The sequence below is a fragment of the Pseudophryne corroboree genome, unplaced genomic scaffold (genome assembly GCF_028390025.1).
Source record: "Pseudophryne corroboree isolate aPseCor3 unplaced genomic scaffold, aPseCor3.hap2 scaffold_2414, whole genome shotgun sequence".
In the NCBI taxonomy this organism is placed as follows: Eukaryota; Metazoa; Chordata; class Amphibia; order Anura; family Myobatrachidae; genus Pseudophryne; species Pseudophryne corroboree.
Window position 1 is genome coordinate 25,762 of NW_026969070.1, and position 19,018 is coordinate 44,779.

The 19,018-nt window shown below is 46.4% G+C and overlaps 18 non-coding genes across 18 annotated transcripts; 7 read left to right on the forward strand and 11 right to left on the reverse strand.

Annotated features, from left to right (window-relative positions):
- Positions 1–37: 37 nt before the first annotated feature.
- On the reverse strand, positions 38–200 carry LOC135011344 (U1 spliceosomal RNA). The gene has a single exon (XR_010210449.1). It is a non-coding gene; the product is annotated as a U1 spliceosomal RNA (small nuclear RNA).
- Positions 201–352: 152 nt separating this feature from the next.
- On the reverse strand, positions 353–516 carry LOC135011320 (U1 spliceosomal RNA). Its single transcript, XR_010210426.1, has one exon. It is a non-coding gene; the product is annotated as a U1 spliceosomal RNA (small nuclear RNA).
- Positions 517–660: 144 nt separating this feature from the next.
- LOC135011293 (U5 spliceosomal RNA) lies at positions 661–776 on the forward strand. Its single transcript, XR_010210400.1, has one exon. It is a non-coding gene; the product is annotated as a U5 spliceosomal RNA (small nuclear RNA).
- A 270-nt stretch (positions 777–1,046) lies between these two features.
- On the forward strand, positions 1,047–1,163 carry LOC135011301 (U5 spliceosomal RNA). The gene has a single exon (XR_010210408.1). It is a non-coding gene; the product is annotated as a U5 spliceosomal RNA (small nuclear RNA).
- Positions 1,164–1,449: 286 nt separating this feature from the next.
- On the forward strand, positions 1,450–1,562 carry LOC135011299 (U5 spliceosomal RNA). Its single transcript, XR_010210406.1, has one exon. It is a non-coding gene; the product is annotated as a U5 spliceosomal RNA (small nuclear RNA).
- A 4,790-nt stretch (positions 1,563–6,352) lies between these two features.
- Positions 6,353–6,516, reverse strand: LOC135011305 (U1 spliceosomal RNA). Its single transcript, XR_010210411.1, has one exon. It is a non-coding gene; the product is annotated as a U1 spliceosomal RNA (small nuclear RNA).
- Positions 6,517–6,660: 144 nt separating this feature from the next.
- LOC135011294 (U5 spliceosomal RNA) lies at positions 6,661–6,776 on the forward strand. The gene has a single exon (XR_010210401.1). It is a non-coding gene; the product is annotated as a U5 spliceosomal RNA (small nuclear RNA).
- A 270-nt stretch (positions 6,777–7,046) lies between these two features.
- On the forward strand, positions 7,047–7,162 carry LOC135011292 (U5 spliceosomal RNA). Its single transcript, XR_010210399.1, has one exon. It is a non-coding gene; the product is annotated as a U5 spliceosomal RNA (small nuclear RNA).
- Positions 7,163–7,448: 286 nt separating this feature from the next.
- On the forward strand, positions 7,449–7,564 carry LOC135011351 (U5 spliceosomal RNA). Its single transcript, XR_010210456.1, has one exon. It is a non-coding gene; the product is annotated as a U5 spliceosomal RNA (small nuclear RNA).
- Positions 7,565–7,839: 275 nt separating this feature from the next.
- LOC135011297 (U5 spliceosomal RNA) lies at positions 7,840–7,955 on the forward strand. Its single transcript, XR_010210404.1, has one exon. It is a non-coding gene; the product is annotated as a U5 spliceosomal RNA (small nuclear RNA).
- Positions 7,956–14,544: 6,589 nt separating this feature from the next.
- Positions 14,545–14,708, reverse strand: LOC135011314 (U1 spliceosomal RNA). Its single transcript, XR_010210420.1, has one exon. It is a non-coding gene; the product is annotated as a U1 spliceosomal RNA (small nuclear RNA).
- A 690-nt stretch (positions 14,709–15,398) lies between these two features.
- On the reverse strand, positions 15,399–15,561 carry LOC135011347 (U1 spliceosomal RNA). The gene has a single exon (XR_010210452.1). It is a non-coding gene; the product is annotated as a U1 spliceosomal RNA (small nuclear RNA).
- Positions 15,562–15,713: 152 nt separating this feature from the next.
- On the reverse strand, positions 15,714–15,877 carry LOC135011309 (U1 spliceosomal RNA). Its single transcript, XR_010210415.1, has one exon. It is a non-coding gene; the product is annotated as a U1 spliceosomal RNA (small nuclear RNA).
- Positions 15,878–16,548: 671 nt separating this feature from the next.
- LOC135011341 (U1 spliceosomal RNA) lies at positions 16,549–16,711 on the reverse strand. The gene has a single exon (XR_010210446.1). It is a non-coding gene; the product is annotated as a U1 spliceosomal RNA (small nuclear RNA).
- A 152-nt stretch (positions 16,712–16,863) lies between these two features.
- Positions 16,864–17,027, reverse strand: LOC135011310 (U1 spliceosomal RNA). The gene has a single exon (XR_010210416.1). It is a non-coding gene; the product is annotated as a U1 spliceosomal RNA (small nuclear RNA).
- Positions 17,028–17,701: 674 nt separating this feature from the next.
- On the reverse strand, positions 17,702–17,864 carry LOC135011334 (U1 spliceosomal RNA). The gene has a single exon (XR_010210440.1). It is a non-coding gene; the product is annotated as a U1 spliceosomal RNA (small nuclear RNA).
- Positions 17,865–18,016: 152 nt separating this feature from the next.
- On the reverse strand, positions 18,017–18,180 carry LOC135011322 (U1 spliceosomal RNA). Its single transcript, XR_010210428.1, has one exon. It is a non-coding gene; the product is annotated as a U1 spliceosomal RNA (small nuclear RNA).
- Positions 18,181–18,854: 674 nt separating this feature from the next.
- Positions 18,855–19,017, reverse strand: LOC135011342 (U1 spliceosomal RNA). Its single transcript, XR_010210447.1, has one exon. It is a non-coding gene; the product is annotated as a U1 spliceosomal RNA (small nuclear RNA).
- Position 19,018: the final 1 nt, after the last annotated feature.

Below are 19,018 nucleotides of genomic sequence, written 5' to 3' on the forward strand. Positions count from 1 at the left end.
CAGCAAACTAGGCTGGAGAGAGACCTGAGACAAAGAGATCTGAATTATACGAGAGCCGACCAGGGGAAACACAAATTATGCAGTCAAGCTTCCCACATTTGGGGAAATCGCAGGGGCACCACACCCAGAGTGCAATGGGTGAGCCTTGCCCTGGGAGAAGCACCTTCATGATCATAGTATCTCACCTGGCAGGTAAGTAGGAGTTGGGCTAGAGCTGGGGAGGGTCGCTACTCGGGCACCCCCCTGTCAAGTGAAAGAGATCCAACTTAGGCAGCACAAGGGAACTCTCGAAAGAAGAACAAGGCTAGAGGAAGATCTGAGACAAATAAATCTGACTTTTACCAGAGCTGACTAGAGGAAAGCACAAACACAGTCCCCCACTACCACAAATAATGCAGTCGAGTTTCCTACATTTGGGGAAATCACAGGGGTCAGCATACCCAGAATGCAATGAATGAACCTCACCCTGGGAGAACAATCTTCATGACCATGGTATCGCCTATGCAAAATAAGTATGATTTGGGATAGGGCTGGGGAGGGCCGCTGCTCAGGCACATCTCTGTCAAGTAAAGGAGATTCAGCTGAGGCAGCACAAGGGAACTCTCATCTGGGGACAACAACTGCAGGGAGAACACATATTTTCAGATAAAAATCTTGGTCATGCTTTGGTTTCTCTTCAGAACGAACAAATCTTTCGCCTCTTACTAAAGATTTCCGTGGAGAGGAGCAAAACCGAGTTTTATCTCAATTTTTGCATGCCCCATCTTTTTGGGGTTTCTTTTACCGGTTTAAAGATAGAATGAGTGTGCTTTAATGTAAGCTCATTTGCATAGAAATGACAGTAAATGTTTATTTATGTTCAAACAGAACTTTCTTGACCATGCTACTTGCTTTAAAGATCTGGGAGCACATGGAATACAGTACAAACCATGCTTATAGCAAGGAGAAGCCAGGTGAGAAATCTGCTTTCTTTCAAATTGGGCGCTCACTTTGATCTGAATGAGGACTGCTGGCACAGCACTCAGGCGACAGGTGGAATCTTGGTCATGCTCTGGTTTCTCTTCAGAATGAACAAATCTTTCGCCTTTTATTAAAGATTATCCGTGGAGAGGAGCAAAACTGAGTTTTATCTCAATTTTTGCATGCCCCATATTATTGGGGTTTCTTTTATCAGTTTAAAGACAGAACGAGTGTGCTTTCTTGTTAGCTTTAATGTAAGTTTATTTGCATAACAATGACAATAAATGTCTGTTTCTTTTCAAGCAGAACTTTCTTGACCATACTAATTGCTTGAAAGATCTGGGAGCACATGGAAAAGAGTACAAACCATGTTTATAGCAAGGGGAAGCCTGGTGAGAAATCTGCTTTCTTTCTTTCAAATTGGGTGCTCACTTTGAGCTGAATGAGGACTGCTGGCATGGCACTCAGGCGACAGGTGGAATCTTGGTCATGCTCTGGTTTCTCTTCAGAACGAACAAATCTTTCGCCTTTTACTAAAGATTTCCGTGGAGAGGAGCAAAACTGAGTTTTATCTCAATTTTTGCATGCCCCATATCATACCTCCCAACTGTCCCGATTTTCGCGGGACAGTCCCGTTTTTTGGGGACTGTCCCGCTGTCCCACCTGCGGGCCGCAGTGTCCCGCGGTGGGGAGGACAGTTGGGAGGCTCTGTCTGTCGCTGCCCTGCTTAGCAGAGCAGCGGTGAATAGTCGCTGTGCGCACAGCGTCTATTCACTGAAGTCAGAGGGAGAGGTGGCATGCCAGCGGCTCACAGAGCGCTGGGCATGCCCCCTCAGTGCCGAAAACGGGGGCGTGACTCGCGATCGCGGGTCCTCCCGCGAAGCCATGCCCCTTTTTACTTAGGCCACGCCCTTTTTGGGAGCGCGTGCGACTTCGCCGCGCGTGTGTCCCTCTTTGCGAGCCGACAAAGTTGGGAGGTATGCCCATATTATTGGGGTTTCTTTTATCAGTTTAAAGACAGAACGAGTGTGCTTTCTGGTTAGCTTTAATGTAAGTTTATTTGCATAACAATGACAGTAAATGTTTGTTTCTTTTCAAACAGAACTTTCTTGACCATGCTACTTGCTTGAAAGATCTGGGAGCACATGGAAAACAGTACAAACCATGCAGTATCACAAGAGCCTTTATTTGATCTTTCATGAAGATAGAGCAGAATTGAGGACACGTCAACAATTTCTGCCGAAGGTGGTTCATCTTTCCACATGGTGCCTTTGGCCACTGACACCTTCGTTGAGTCAAAGTCTCTGGCTGTGGTCAGAACTTTGAAAATTTATGTCACCAGAACGGTTCAGATTAGGAAAACAGAGGCTCTGTTTGTCCTGTATGCTCCCAACAGGATTGGGTGTCCTGCTTCCATGTAGACCATTATGCGCTGGATCTGTGGTAAGATTCAGCATGCTCATTCCATGGCAGGATTGCCGTTACTGAATTAGGTGAAGACCCATTCTACTAGAAAGGTGGGTTCATCCTGGGCAGCTGGTCGGGGAGTCTCGGCATTGCAACTTTGCCGAGCAGCTATTTAGTAAACACTTTTGCTAAGTTTTACAAGTTTGATACCTTGGCCGATGATAACTTCAAGTTGGGTCATTCGGTGCTGCAGAGTCGTACGCACTCTTCCACCCGTTCAAGAGCTTTGGTATAACCCCATGGTTCTTAATGTGACCCCAGCATCCTCTAGGTCGTATGAGAAAATAGGATTTTAATACCTACCGGTAAATCCTTTTCTCTTAGTCTGTAGAGGATGCTGGGCACCCGTCCCAGTCCATACTGTGTCTGCAGTTATTACTTGTGGTTATACACATGTTGTGTTATGGTTCTGGTCAGCTTTTTGCTGCAATTGTTCATGCCGTTGGCTTGTGTTCTGTTGAATGCCACGTTCTGCGGCATGCTTAAGGTGTGAGCTGGTAAGATGCTCACCTTAGTTTAACAATAAATCCTTTCCTCGAAATGTCCGTCTCCATGGGCACAGTTCCTATAACTGGAGTCTGGAGGAGGGGCATAGAGGGAGGAGCCAGTTCACACCCTTTGATAGTCTTAAAGTGCCCATGTCTCTTGCGGATCCCGTCTATACCCCATGGTTCTTAATGTGACCCCAGCATCCTCTACGGACTAAGAGAAAAGGATGCCCTTGCGCACTATCCTGACTTCTCCTCCCGTCTGCTTACTTTGTGCCTTCCAACGCACAATGCAAACTACAGGTGGTGCTGCAGGGCCCACACCCTTTTACTTGCCTTACAGAACAGCTCTGGAGCTGTTACAGTGCCCAGCTGCTGCAAGAAATCAGCTTGAATGCTTCAGGGGATGGGGCATGGCCAACATGAGCCCCACACCAAAGGAGGGTGGGGGTGTTTAATGAGAACTAGGGGTCATCCAAGCACTGCAAAAGGCCGCCATGCCCTGCACGCCCCTTTTCTCTTTTCATATGCAGATGAGGGTTCCAGCCAACTTTGGCCCACTGCTTGAATAACATCACTGTATGCAAATCCGTCTGCTGCAGACCTTCCCCCAGGAAGGCTTGTACTAGATGTTGCATATGGTTTGATATTTGATGGTGCTTCAGTATTAGGCAGCCTTCCGCCCTCCCATGTTCATCTGAAAAGATGTGGTCTCCCTGCAGTTGTTGTCCCCAGACGAGAGTTCCCTTGTGCTTCCTCAGTTGAATCTCCTTAACTTGACGGGGGAGGGGCTGCCCGAGCAGCCACCCTCCCCAGCCCTATCCCAACTCATACTTATTTTGCATATGAGATCTCTTGATCATGAAGATTGTTATCACAGGGTGAGGTTCATCCATTATATTTTAAAATAGGAAGGTACAAATTACATATTTGAATTGCATTTATGTGCTGGATTCAAATGTCCCCCCCCCCCTTCCTTTCTCAATTGTGCCCGTCAGCAGCTATTCTAAGGTTGCTGCCAATGGGTGTGACACATTAATTTCTTCTGTGGGGTACACTGGACTCCACAAGGATTCACATTGGGGTGTAGAGTAGGATCTTGATCTGAGGCACCAACCGGCTCAAAGCTTTTGACTGTTCCCAAGATGCTCAGTGCATTCTCCTCTATAACCCCGCTTCCATGAACAGGGAGCTCAGTTTGTAGTTGGTGCCTTCAGTAGCAGGCCACTTAACAGGGGCCTGCCTCAGGCAGCCTATTCTTAGCTATAAATTTTGACAAGAAAAGAAGAACTTGTTTTATGAGAATCTACAAGGGCTGCAGCAGGCTAGGTCTAATAGACATCTTTACTGCAGCTTCATCACTCCCAGCGGCGCTGTATACTCCCGTGCCCTGGTTGCTGGGTCACTGCAGCGGAGGGTCCGGTTTCATCCTAAGGTCAGTCACACACACACCACCCTTCCGGATCACGAGGCCGCTGATGAAGGGGAGCGTGGCCGTAGGGGGTGGACCGTGTGCGCACTGGCGTGGACACTGATTACTGGGCAGCCGCTCCACTAGCCACCAGGTACAGTTAAGGAGCACAGGTCTGGGGGTTTTTCTCCTATATTAACCCAATTTTGTACTGCCCGCAGCGCATTGTGATAGGTAATAGGGCCTGATTCAGGTTGGATTGCAATCACAATAAGCGATCCAACTGCAAAAATTGCTAAGAGCATACGCATGTGCCTGCATTTTCTGCGGCACCCCGCAGAGAATGCGATCGCCTCTGCCTGTCAATCGGGGCGGGGGGGGGATAGGTGGGTCAGCAACACTCCATTTCCAAGTCAGGGATGGAGCGGTGCGGGGGCAAGGCTTCAAAATGGGGTCTGCAACGGAGGAGACACAGGGGGCGTGGTCACAGCGGCTGTATGACATCACATTCAGCCGCTGTGATCACAAAAATGGTGGCGGCTTCCTGCGCGCACATACAGTCTGCACCAGCAGGAGGCTACACCATTTTTTATGATCACGCTGAACTGCAGTGCGACTGCAATTACAGCATGGTCAAGAAGGGAGGCGTCATGCTGGGTGGCCATGCCCTTTCACTGTGCAGGAGCCAGCACTGCTCACACACTAGTCCCCGGGTGCAGCCCCCAACCCCCGGGACACCCGGAGCAACAAAATGTAGATTCAGGCCACCAGGCCACGCCCCTACCTATGAAACCATGCCTCCTTTTTACCATTGCGCTGCTTATCTGCGCGCACTGCATTACAATCTCCCTCGCCACCTCTCTGGGTGTCACCAGTGATAGTGACACCTCTGCCATGCTTGTAGCAGCTGGTCCTAAGATCTACGCCTCAAGCCCTGAGTGTTTGCCCTTGTGACTTGTTGATCATCATAGCGAAGCAGATGCTTACAGAAAACTGCAGGGGCTTAGATTGAAAATAAAAAAATTGATGGGTATAAGGTAGAGAGGAGCGGGTTCGGTTCTCCGAGAACCGAATTCCCCACGAACTCCACGTTGTTTACACTGGTCCGAGGCAGGCTCGGTTGTTCCCGCCTGACTCGGAAAACCTGAACAAGGGAAAATGTCATCATCCCGCTGTCGGATTCTCGCGAGATTCGGATTCCATATAAAGAGCTGCTTGTTGCCGCCATTTTTACTCGTGCTTTGAAGAGAGAGCGGAACGGACGTGGCTATGTTCTCTCAGTGGAAATCTCAATATCAGTGCTCAGTATCAGTGGTTACTTATTGCTGCTCAGTAATACTAGTAGTGTGTCTCTCCTGCTCAGTGTCAGTTCTCAGTAGTATCCTCATCAGTGCTCAGTGCTGCATTGTGGTGCTCAGCATACTACAGTACATTACTAATAGTCCAGTGCTGCATCTTGCTGCTCAGTGTCAGTTCTAGTATCCTCATCAGTGCTCACTATCACTGTTCATTGCATTTTGGTTTTCTGTATACTACAGTAACATAGTAATATAGTAACATATAGTAACATAGTTTTTGAGGTTGAATAGAGGCAAATTGCCCATCGTGTTCAACCTGTTTTAAGTTGTGATGATTCTACATACTTGCTGAATGTTTTATGACTAGTTAGCTACTATAACTCATGTTACCCCCGGATTAACCATGTTGATATTTTAAGTATTATAACCTTAGATAGCTTTTTCATTCAGAAATGTATCCATTCCTTTTTTAAATCCAATTACAGAGTCCGCCATTACCACCTTCCCTGGCAGGGAATTCCACATCCTGATTGCCCTAACAGTGAAGATCATAGTATCTCACCTGGCAGGTAAGTAGGAGTTGGGCTAGAGCTGTGGAGGATTGCTGCTCGGGCACCCCCTGTCAAGTGAAGGAGATCCAACTGAGGCAGCACAAGGGAACTCTCGAAAGAAGAACAAGGCTAGAGGAAGATCTGAGACAAAGAAATCTGACTTTTACCAGAGCTGACCAGAGGAAAGCACAAACACAGTCCCCCACTACCACAAATAATGCAGTCGAGTTTCCCACATTTGGGGAAATCACAGGGGTCAGCATACCCAGAATGCAATGAATGAACCTCACCCTGGGAGAACAATCTTCATGACCATGGTATCTCCTATGCAAAATAAGTATGATTTGGGATAGGGCTGGGGAGGGCCGCTGCTCAGGCACATCTCTGTCAAGTAAAGGAGATTCAACTGAGGCAGCACAAGGGAACTCTCATCTGGGGACAACAACTGCAGGGAGAACACATATTTTCAGATGAAAATCTTGGTCATGCTCTGGTTTCTCTTCAGAATGAACAAATCTTTCGCCTTTTACTAAAGATTTCCGTGGAGAGGAGCAAAACTGAGTTTTACCTCAATTTTTGCATGCCCCATCTTTTTGGATTTTCTTTTATCGGTTTAAAGATAGAATGAGTGTGCTTTAATGAAAGCTCATTTGCATAGAAATTACAGTAAATGTTTGTTTCTTTTCAAACAGAACTTTCTTGACCATGCTACTTGCTTGAAAGATCTGGGAGCACATGGAATACAGTACAAACCATGCTTATAGCAAGGAGAAGCCAGGTGAGAAATCTGCTTTCTTTCAAATTGGGCGCTCACTTTGATCTGAATGAGGACTGCTGGCATGGCACTCAGGCGACAGGTGGAATCTTGGTCATGCTCTGGTTTCTCTTCAGAATGAACAAATCTTTCGCCTTTTATTAAAGATTTCCGTGGAGAGGAGCAAAACTGAGTTTTATCTCAATTTTTGCATGCCCCATATTATTGGGGTTTCTTTTATCAGTTTAAAGACAGAACGAGTGTGCTTTCTTGTTGGCTTTAATGTAAGTTTATTTGTATAACAATGATAGTAAATGTCTGTTTCTTTTCAAACAGAACTTTCTTGACCATGCTACTTGCTTGAAAGATCTGGGAGCACATGGAAAAGAGTACAAACCATGCTTATAGCAAGGGGAAGCCTGGTGAGAAATCTGCTTTCTTTCTTTCAAATTGGGTGCTCACTTTGAGCTGAATGAGGACTGCTGGCATGGCACTCAGGCGACAGGTGGAATCTTGGTCATGCTCTGGTTTCTCTTCAGAACGAACAAATCTTTCGCCTTTTACTAAAGATTTCCGTGGAGAGGAGCAAAACTGAGTTTTATCTCAAATTTTGCATGCCCCATCTTATTGGGGTTTTATTTTATCTGTTTAAAGATAGAACGAGTGTGCTTTAATGTAAGCTCATTTGCATAGAAATGACAGTAAATGTTTGTTTCTTTTCAAACAGAACTTTCTTGACTATACTAATTGCTTGAAAGATCTGGGAACACATGGAAAAGAGTACAAACCATGTTTATAGCTAGGGGAAGCCTGGTGAGAAATCTGCTTTCTTTCTTTCAAATTGGGTGCTCACTTTGAGCTCAATGAGAACTGCTGGCATGGCACTCAGGCGACAGGTGGAATCTTGGTCATGCTCTGGTTTCTCTTCAGAACTAACAAATATTTCGCCTTTTATTAAAGATTTCCGTGGAGAGGAGCAAAACTGAGTTTTATCTCAATTTTTGCATGCCCCATATTATTGGGGTTTCTTTTATCAGTTTAAAGACAGAACGAGTGTGCTTTCTTGTTAGCTTTAATGTAAGTTGCCATAGATGCAGTGAAACACATGTGTAGGGCACGGCGTGTCCGCGTGTATTTGACTCATGTGAAATGTTATAAAACAAAAATATATGATTATGATGTTAGCTGTTAGTCTCCACTAATAGGGAATAGAAGCTGAGCTATAAGAAAGGAATACACTAGATATGATGTCACTTAGCAATTACAATGTCTAAAGTGCATACAGATAGCTACTAATAACTCTTGATAAGAAAGTATATCAGTGTGGGTATATTTATATGATGGGATATTGGGACTAGTGAATATATATCACTCCTGCTGTCCAGATTGGCAATAACCAGACAATTATGATAAGAGTAGAGATGTCACATGGGCTGCTATAGATATTAATTTAATGCTGTATGTGTCATTTGTTACAAATGGATACATTTTCTATGAGTCAGCCTAGCAGCTGCATGTTCTAAAAGAACACTATCCTCACACAGAATCTGCTAACCTTGAGATAACTAAATGACAGTGTGTAACAGTCTCTTTACTATAAGACTGTTACAAAGTAATATATATATTTGAAGTCAGTCTAGCAGCTGTGTGTTCCAGCAGTTTATAAGACAAAGAAAATCTCCTATTGTGGAATCTAGACACATGGGACTGCTGGCCTGTGTCATACTATTTCTATGTAATACCAGTAACATGTATATAACTGTTACATAATTGTTACAAATGGATAAATCTTTGAGTCAGCCTAGCAGCTGCATGTCCTAACAGGACACCATAAATCCTTTACAGTGTAACAAATTGATTGGTAACACTTAAAGGCTGGAGAGCAGTTATATGCCTTACTAGCATACTCAATATACCACATTATTACACCAGTTACCACGATTATTGACAGCGCATTTGATATATTATATTACCCTCACACTGAGTCTGTTTACCTTTAGATAACTAAGTGACCGAATATGTAACAGTTTCTCTATCATAAGACTGTTACAAAGTGAGATAGATATATTTGGAAGTCAGTCAAACAGCTGTGTGTTTCAGCTGTTTATAAGAAAATTCCTCATTGTGGAATCTGGACCACTAAGGGTTATTATATATATAGCACATGGAATTGCCACATCTCCCTATATGATAATTTCATTACACTGTAACATAATAAGAATTAACTCTTTAACAGTGTAAATAGAGAGTAATGAATCTCTGACACATGGAATATATTATTTCTTAGATGAATTGGATAAACCATTATGACAGACACTTTGCTTCTTAATAAGAATTGAGGTGGCTATACCTCTAAGGAAAGCATTATTGCCTACGCCTAGATCAGATTAAATAAGATCTGGCTGAATATATGAAGGAAGGTTGCTATTTATATGAGAATTGGAATTGCTATATTCCTTAAGGCAACCCCACCGATTGATATATGTTGTCAATTAAGTATATCTGAACGGCTATATCTGGACCAGATTTAATAAGATCTGGCTGATTATATGAAGGAGGGCTGCTATTTATATTGGAATTGCCATATTCCTTAAGGCAACCGCACCTGTTGGTATATCTCGCCAATTAACTATATCTAAACAGCTAAATTAAAGCTATTCATCATTTTTTTAGTTTGGATATTAATAAATATGATCTTTCCATGATCCATAGAGATTTCCCTATCAAGTGATTCCTTATCCGATATAGAAAGCTATCCCCCTGTGGTATTGAATTTAGGAATATAGTCTTAGGGGACACAGAGAAATAAGTGATCCCCATCTACCTAAGCACCCCACAAATTGGAGGTTAGCTTACCGGTTATACTCAATCACCCCCACAAATTCGCCAATGGGGATGGCTTCCCGGGAGGTAACCCCTATTGAGTGAAGGGAGTATATAGGATACGACCCAGTGGTACCTGACGACATAGATACTAACAGCTATTTAATAACATTACGCTAGAAAGTGATTATTAGCAACATATATATCTATATAAACAACCCCGCCAGGGTTGTGCCTTCAAAAATAATCACACACGGACACGCTTTTTAAACCTTTTTTTCACATCTCTTTATTCTTCTTATGCACATGTATGTTAGTTCTGTGATTTTAACATTTATGTTTCACTGCAGTTTGGGATAATAATATTAATATTTATCCAATTTTAATACATACTTAATAAAGGTTATATTTTATGATTCATTCATTCTGTCCAGTGCGTCAACAGTGCAGATTTCTTCTTGTTTTTTCTCCCAAATTCTATAACAATGACAGTAAATGTTGTTTCTTTTCAAACAGAACTTTCTTGACCATGCTACTTGCTTGAAAGATCTGGGAGCACATGGAAAACAGTACAAACCATGCAGTATCACAAGAGCCTTTATTTGATCTTTCATGAAGATAGAGCAGAATTGAGGACACGTCAACAATTTCTGCCGAAGGTGGTTCATCTTTCCACATGGTGCCTTTGGCCACTGACACCTTCGTTGAGTCAAAGTCTCTGGCTGTGGTCAGAACTTTGAAAATTTATGTCACCAGAACGGTTCAGATTAGGAAAACAGAGGCTCTGTTTGTCCTGTATGCTCCCAACAGGATTGGGTGTCCTGCTTCCATGTAGACCATTATGCGCTGGATCTGTGGTAAGATTCAGCATGCTCATTCCATGGCAGGATTGCCATTACTGAATTAGGTGAAGACCCATTCTACTAGAAAGGTGGGTTCATCCTGGGCAGCTGGTCGGGGAGTCTCGGCATTGCAACTTTGCCGAGCAGCTATTTAGTAAACACTTTTGCTAAGTTTTACAAGTTTGATACCTTGGCTGATGATAACCTCAAGTTGGGTCATTCGGTGCTGCAGAGTCGTACGCACTCTCCCACCCGTTCAAGAGCTTTGGTATAACCCCATGGTTCTTAATGTGACCCCAGCATCCTCTAGGTCGTATGAGAAAATAGGATTTTAATACCTACTGGTAAATCCTTTTCTCTTAGTCCGTAGAGGATGCTGGGCACCCGTCCCAGTCCATACTGTGTCTGCAGTTATTACTTGTGGTTATACACATGTTATGTTATGGTTCTGGTCAGCTTTTTGCTGCAATTGTTCATGCCGTTGGCTTGTGTTCTGTTGAATGCCACGTTCTGCGGCATGCTTAAGGTGTGAGCTGGTAAGATGCTCACCTTAGTTTAACAATAAATCCTTTCCTCGAAATGTCCGTCTCCCTGGGCACAGTTCCTATAACTGGAGTCTGGAGGAGGGGCATAGAGGGAGGAGCCAGTTCACACCCTTTGAAAGTCTTAAAGTGCCCATGTCTCTTGCGGATCCCGTCTATACCCCATGGTTCTTAATGTGACCCCAGCATCCTCTACGGACTAAGAGAAAAGGATGCCCTTGCGCACTATCCTGACTTCTCCTCCCGTCTGCTTACTTTGTGCCTTCCAACGCACAATGCGAACTACAGGTGGTGCTGCAGGGCCCACACCCTTTTACTTGCCTTACAGAACAGCTCTGGAGCTGTTACAGTGCCCAGCTGCTGCAAGAAATCAGCTTGAATGCTTCAGGGGATGGGGCATGGCCAACATGAGCCCCACACCAAAGGAGGGTGGGGGTGTTTAATGCGAACTAGGGGTCATCCAAGCACCGCAAAAGGCCGCCATGCCCTGCATGCCCCTTTTCTCTTTTCATATGCAGATGAGGGTTCCAGCCAACTTTGGCCCACATCTTGGATGACATCACCGTATGCAAATCCGTCTTCTGCAGACCTTCCCCCAGGAATGCTTGTACTAGTTGTTGCATATGGTTTGATATTTGATGGTGCTTCAATATTAGGCAGCCTTCCACCCTCCCATGTTCATCTGAACAGATGTGGTCTCCCTGCAGTTGGTGTCCCCAGACGAGAGTTCCCTTGTGCGTCCTCAGTTGAATCTCCTCCCCAGCCCTATCCCAACTCATACTTATTTTGCATATGAGATCTCTTGATCATGAAGATTGTTCTCACAGGGTGAGGTTCATCCATTATATTTTAAAATAGGAAGGTACAAATTACATATTTGAATTGCATCTATGTGCTGGATTCAAATGTCCCCCCCCCCCCTTCCTTTCTCAATTGTGCCCGTCAGCAGCTATTCTAAGGTTGCTGCCAATGGGTGTGACACATTAATTTCTTCTGTGGGGTACACTGGACTCCACAAGGATTCACATTGGGGTGTAGAGTAGGATCTTGATCTGAGGCACCAACCGGCTCAAAGCTTTTGACTGTTCCCAAGATGCTCAGCGCATCCTCCTCTATAACCCCGCTTCCATGAACAGGGAGCTCAGTTTGTAGTTGGTGCCTTCAGTAGCAGGCCACTTAACAGGGGCCTGCCTCAGGCAGCCTATTCTTAGCTATTAATTTTGACAAGAAAAGAAGAACTTGTTTTATGAGAATCTACAAGGGCTGCAGCAGGCTAGGTCTAACAGACATCTTTACTGCAGCTTCATCACTCCCAGCGGCGCTGTATACTCCCGTGCCCTGGTTGCTGGGTCACTGCAGCGGAGGCTCCAGTTTCTTCCTAAGGTCAGTCACACACACACCGCCCTTCCGGATCACGAGGCCGCTGATGAAGGGGAGCGTGGCCGTAGGGGGTGGACCGTGTGCGCACTGGCGTGGACACTGATTACTGGGCAGCCGCTCCACTAGCCACCAGGTACAGTTAAGGAGCACAGGTCTGGGAGTTTTACTCCTATATTAACCCAATTTTGTACTGCCCGCAGCGCATTGTGATAGGTAATAGGGCCTGATTCAGGTTGGAATGCAATCACAATAAGCGATCCAACTGCAAAATTTGCTAACAGCATACGCATGTGCCTGCATTTTCTGCGGCACCCCGCAGAGAATGCGATCGCCTCTGCCTGTCAATCGGGGCGGGGGGGGGAGAGGGGGGTCAGCAACACTCCATTTCCAAGTCAGGGATGGAGCGGTGCGGGGGCAAGGCTTCAAAATGGGGTCTGCAACGGAGGAGACACAGGGGGCGTGGTCACAGCGGCTGTATGACATCACATTCAGCCGCTGTGATCACAAAAATGGTGGCGGCTTCCTGCGCGCACATACAGTCTGCACCAGCAGGAGGCTACACCATTTTTTATGATCACGCTGAACTGCAGTGCGACTGCAATTACAGCATGGTCAAGAATGGAGGCGTCATGCTGGGTGGCCATGCCCTGTCACTGTGCAGGAGCCAGCACCGCACACACACTAGTCCCCGGGTGCAGCCCCCAACCCCCGGGACACCCGGAGCAACAAAATGTAGATTCAGGCCACCAGGCCACGCCCCTACCTATGAAACCATGCCTCCTTTTTACCATTGCACTGCTTATCTGAGCGCACTGCATTACAATCTCCCTCGCCACCTCTCTGGGTGTCACCAGTGATAGTGACACCTCTGCCATGCTTGTAGCAGCTGGTCCTAAGATCTACGCCTCAAGCCCTGAGTGTTTGCCCTTGTGACTTGTTGATCATCATAGCGAAGCAGATGCTTACAGAAAACTGCAGGGGCTTAGATTGAAAATAAAAAAATTGATGGGTATAAGGTAGAGAGGAGCGGGTTCGGTTCTCCGAGAACCGAATTCCCGACGAACTCCACGTGGTTTACACTGGTCCGAGGCAGGCTCGGTTGTTCCCGCCTGACTCGGAAAACCTGAACAAGGGAAAATGTCATCATCCCGCTGTCGGATTCTCGCGAGATTCGGATTCCATATAAAGAGCTGCGCGTTGCCGCCATTTTTACTCGTGCATTGAAGAGAGAGCGGAGAGGACGTGGCTATGTTCTCTCAGTGGAAATCTCAATATCAGTGCTCAGTATCAGTGGTTACTTATTGCTGCTCAGTAATACTAGTAGTGTGTCTCTCCTGCTCAGTGTCAGTTCTCAGTAGTATCCTCATCAGTGCTCAGTATCACTGCTCATTGTCTTGTGCTGCATTGTGGTGCTCAGCATACTACAGTACATTACTAATAGTCCAGTGCTGCATCTTGCTGCTCAGTGTCAGTTCTAGTATCCTCATCAGTGCTCACTATCACTGCTCATTACATTGTGGTGTTCTGTATACTACAGTAACATAGTAATATAGTAACATATAGTAACATAGTTTTTGAGGTTGAATAGAGGCAAATTGCCCATCGTGTTCAACCTGTTTTAAGTTGTGATGATTCTACATACTTGCTGAATAATGTTTTATGACTAGTTAGCTACTATAACTCATGTTACCCCCGGATTAACCATGTTGATATTTTAAGTATTATAACCTTGGATAGCTTTTTCATTCAGAAATGTATCCATTCCTTTTTTAAATCCAATTACAGAGTCCGCCATTACCACCTTCCCTGGCAGGGAATTCCACATCCTGATTGCCCTAACAGTGAAGATCATAGTATCTCACCTGGCAGGTAAGTAGGAGTTGGGCTAGAGCTGTGGAGGATTGCTGCTCGGGCACCCCCTGTCAAGTGAAGGAGATCCAACTGAGGCAGCACAAGGGAACTCTCGAAAGAAGAACAAGGCTAGAGGAAGATCTGAGACAAAGAAATCTGACTTTTACCAGAGCTGACCAGAGGAAAGCACAAACGCAGTCCCCCACTACTACAAATAATGCAGTCGAGTTTCCCACATTTGGGGAAATCACAGGGGTCAGCATACCCAGAGTGCAATGAATGAACCTCACCCTGGGAGAACAATCTTCATGACCATGGTATCTCCTATGCAAAATAAGTATGATTTGGGATAGGGCTGGGGAGGGCCGCTGCTCAGGCACATCTCTGTCAAGTAAAGGAGATTCAACTGAGGCAACACAAGGGAACTCTCATCTGGGGACAACAACTGCAGGGAGAACACATATTTTCAGATGAACATGGGAGGGCAGAAGGCTGCCTAATACTGAAGCACCCCCAAACAACAAATCAAATGCAACTACTAGTGCAAGCATTCCTGGGGGAAGGCCTGCAGCAGATGGATTTGCATATGGTGATGTCATCCAAGCAGTGGGTCAAAGTTGGCTTCAACCCTCGTCTGCATATGAAAATAAAAAAGGGGTGTGCAGGGCATGGCGGCCTTTTGCGGCGCTTGGATGACCCCTAGTTCGCATTAAACACCTCCACCTTCCTTCGGTGTGGGGCTCATGTTGGCTATGCCCCAGCCCCTGAAGCATTCAAGCTGATTTCTTGCAGCAGCTGGGCACTGTAACAGCTCCAGAGCTGCTCTGTAAAGCAAGTAAAAGGGTGTGGGCCCTGCAGCACTACCTGTAGTTTGCATTGTGCGTTGGAAGGCACAAAGTAAGCAGACGGGCACAAAGTAAGCAGACGGGAGAAGTCAGGATAGTGCACAAGGGCATAGAAGGGAGCGGCTCAAGAAAAGAGAAGTGGAAACAGACAGCAAACTAGGCTGGAGAGAGACCTGAGACAAAGAGATCTGAATTATACGAGAGCCGACCAGAGGAAACACAAATTATGTAATCAAGTGTCCCACATTTGGGGAAATCGTAGGAGCAGCACACCCAGAGTGCATTGGGTGAGCCTTGCCCTGGGAGAAGCACCTTCCTGATCATAGTATCTCACCTGGCAGGTAAGTAGGAGTTGGGCTAGAGCTGGGGAGGGTCGCTGTTCGGGCACCCCCCTGTCAAGTGAAGGAGATCCAACTGAGGCAGCACAAGGAAACTCTCGAAAAAAGAACAAGGCTAGAGGAAGATCTGAGACAAAGAAATCTGACTTTTACCAGAGCTGACCAGAGGAAAGCACAAACACAGTCCCCCACTACCACAAATAATGCAGTCGAGTTTCCCACATTTGGGGAAATCACAGGAGTCAGCATACCCAGAATGCAATGAATGAACTTCACCCTGGGAGAACAATCTTCATGACAATTGTATCTCCTATGCAAAATAAGTATGATTTGGGATAGGGCTGGGGAGGGCCGCTGCTCAGGCACATCTCTGTCAAGTAAAGGAGATTCAACTGAGGCAGCACAAGGGAACTCTCATCTGGGGACAACAACTGCAGGGAGAACACATATTTTCAGATGAACATGGGAGAGCAGAAGGCTGCCTAATACTGAAGCACCCCCAAACAACAAACCAAATGCAACAACTAGTACAAGCATTCCTGGGAAAAGGTCTGCAGAAGACGGATTTGCATACGGTGATGTCATCCAAGCAGTGGGCCAAAGTTGGCTGGAACCCTCATCTGCATATGAAAAGAGAAAAGGGGTATGCAGGGCATGGCGGCCTTTTGCGGCGCTTGGATGACCCTTAGTTAGCATTAAACACCTCCACCCTCCGTCGGTGTGGGGCTCATGTTGGCTATGCCCCAGCCCCTGAAGCATTCAAGCTGATTTCTTGCAGCAGCTGGGCACTGTAACAGCTCCAGAGCTGCTCTGTAAGGCAAGTAAAAGGGTGTTGGCCCTGCAGCACTACCTGTAGTTTGCATTGTGCGTTGGAAGGCACAAAGTAAGCAGACAGGTGAAGTCAGGAGAGTGCACAAGGGCATAGAAGGCAGCGGCTCAAGAAAAGAGAAGTGGAAACAGACAGCAAACTAGGCTGGAGAGAGACCTGAGACAAAGAGATCTGAATTATACGAGAGCCGACCAGGGGAAACACAAATTATGCAGTCAAGTTTCCCACATTTGGGGAAATCACAGGAGCAGCACACCCAGAGTGCAATGGGTGAGCCTTGCCCTGGGAGAAGCACCTTCATGATCATAGTATCTCACCTGGCAGGTATGTAGGAGTTGGGCTAGAGCTGGGGAGGGTCGCTGCTCGGGTACCCCCCTGTCAAGTGAAGGAGATCAAACTGAGGCAGCACAATGGAACTCTCGAAAGAAGAACAAGGCTAGAGGAAGATCTGAGACAAAGAAATCTGACTTTTACCAGAGCTGACCAGAGGAAAACACAAACACAGTCCCCCACTACCACAAATAATGCAGTTGAGTTTCCCACATTTGGGGAAATCACAGGGGTCAGCATACCCAGAATGCAATGAATGAACCTCACCCTGGGAGAACAATCTTTATGACCATGGTATCTCCTATGCAAAATAAGTATGATTTGGGATAGGGCTGGGGAGGGCCGCTGCTCAGGCACATCTCTGTCAAGTAAAGGAGATTCAACTGAGGCAGCACAAGGGAACTCTCATCTGGGGACAACAACTGCAGGGAGAACACATATTTTCAGATGAACATGGGAGAGCAGAAGGCTGCCTAATACTGAAGCACCCCCAAACAACAAACCAAATGCAACAACTAGTGCAAGCATTCCTGGGGGAAGGCCTGCAGCAGATAGATTTGCATATGGTGATGTCATCCAAGCAGTGGGTCAAAGTTGGCTTCAACCCTCGTCTGCATATGAAAAGAGAAAAGGGGCGTGCAGGGCATGGTGGCCTTTTGCGGCACTTGGCTGACCCCTAGTTTGCATTAAACACCTCCACCCTCCTTCGGTGTGGGGCTCATGTTGGCTATGCCCCAGCCCCTGAAGCATTCAAGCTGATTTCTTGCAGCAGCTGGGCACTGTAACAGCTCCAGAGCTGCTCTGTAAGGCAAGTAAAAGGGTGTGGGCCCTGCAGCACTACCTGTAGTTCGCATTGTGCGTTGGAAGGCACAAAGTAAGCAGAAAGGAGGAGAAGTCAGGATAGTGCGCAAGGGCATAGAAGGGAGCGGCTCAAGAAAAGAGAAGTGGAAACAGACAGCAAACTAGGCTGGAGAGAGACCTGAGACAAAGATATCTGAATTATACGAGACCTGACCAGGGGAAACACAAATTATGCAGTCAAGTTTCCCACATTTGGGGAAATCGCAGGAGCAGCACACCCAGAGTGCAATGGGTGAGCCTTGCCCTTGGAGAAGCACCTTCATGATCATAGTATCTCACCTGGCAGGTAAGTAGGAGTTGGGCTAGAGCTGGGGAGGGTCGCTGCTCGGGCACCCCCCTGTCAAGTGAAGGAGATCCAACTGAGGCAGCACAAAGGAACTCTCGAAAGAAGAACAAGGCTAGAGGAAGATCTGAGACAAAGAAATCTGACTTTAACCAGAGCTGACCAGAGGAAAGCACAAACACAGTCCACCACTACCACAAATAATGCAGTCGAGTTTCCCACATTTGGGGAAATCACAGGGTTCAGCATACCCAGAGTGCAATGAATGAACCGCACCCTGGGAGAACAATCTTCATAACAATGGTATCTCCTATGCAAAATAAGTATGATTTGGGATATGGCTGCGGAGGGCCGCTGCTCAGGCACATCTCTGTCAAGTAAAGGAGATTCAACTGAGGCAGCACAAGGGAACTCTCATCTGGGGACAACAACTGCAGGGAGAACACATATTTTCAGATGAACATGGGAGGGCAGAAGGCTGCCTAATACTGAAGCACCCCCAAACAACAAACCAAATGCAACAACTAGTGCAAGCATTCCTGGGGGAAGGCCTGCAGCAAATAGATTTGCATATGGTGATGTCATCCAAGCAGTGGGTCAAAGTTGGCTTCAACCCTCGTCTGCATATGAAAAGAGAAAAGGGGCGTGCAGGGCATGGTGGCCTTTTGCAGCACTTGGCTGACCCCTAGTTTGCATTAAACACCTCCACCCTCCTTCGGTGTGGGGCTCATGTTGGCTATGCCCCAGCCCCTGAAGCATTCAAGCTGATTTCTTGCAGCAGCTGGGCACTGTAACAGCTCCAGAGCTGCTCTGTAAGGCAAGTAAAAGGGTGTGGGCCCTGCAGCACTACCTGTAGTTCGCATTGTGCGTTGGAAGGCACAAAGTAAGCAGAAAGGAGGAGAAGTCAGGATAGTGCGCAAGGGCATAGAAGGGAGCGGCTCAAGAAAAGAGAAGTGGAAACAGACAGCAAACTAGGCAGGAGAGAGACCTGAGACAAAGAGATCTGAATTATACGAGAGCCGACCAGGGGAAACACAAATTATGCAGTCAAGTTTCCCACATTTGGGGAAATCACAGGAGCAGCACACCCAGAGTGCAATGGGTGAGCCTTGCCCTGGGAGAAGCACCTTCATGATCATAGTATCTCACCTGGCAGGTATGTAGG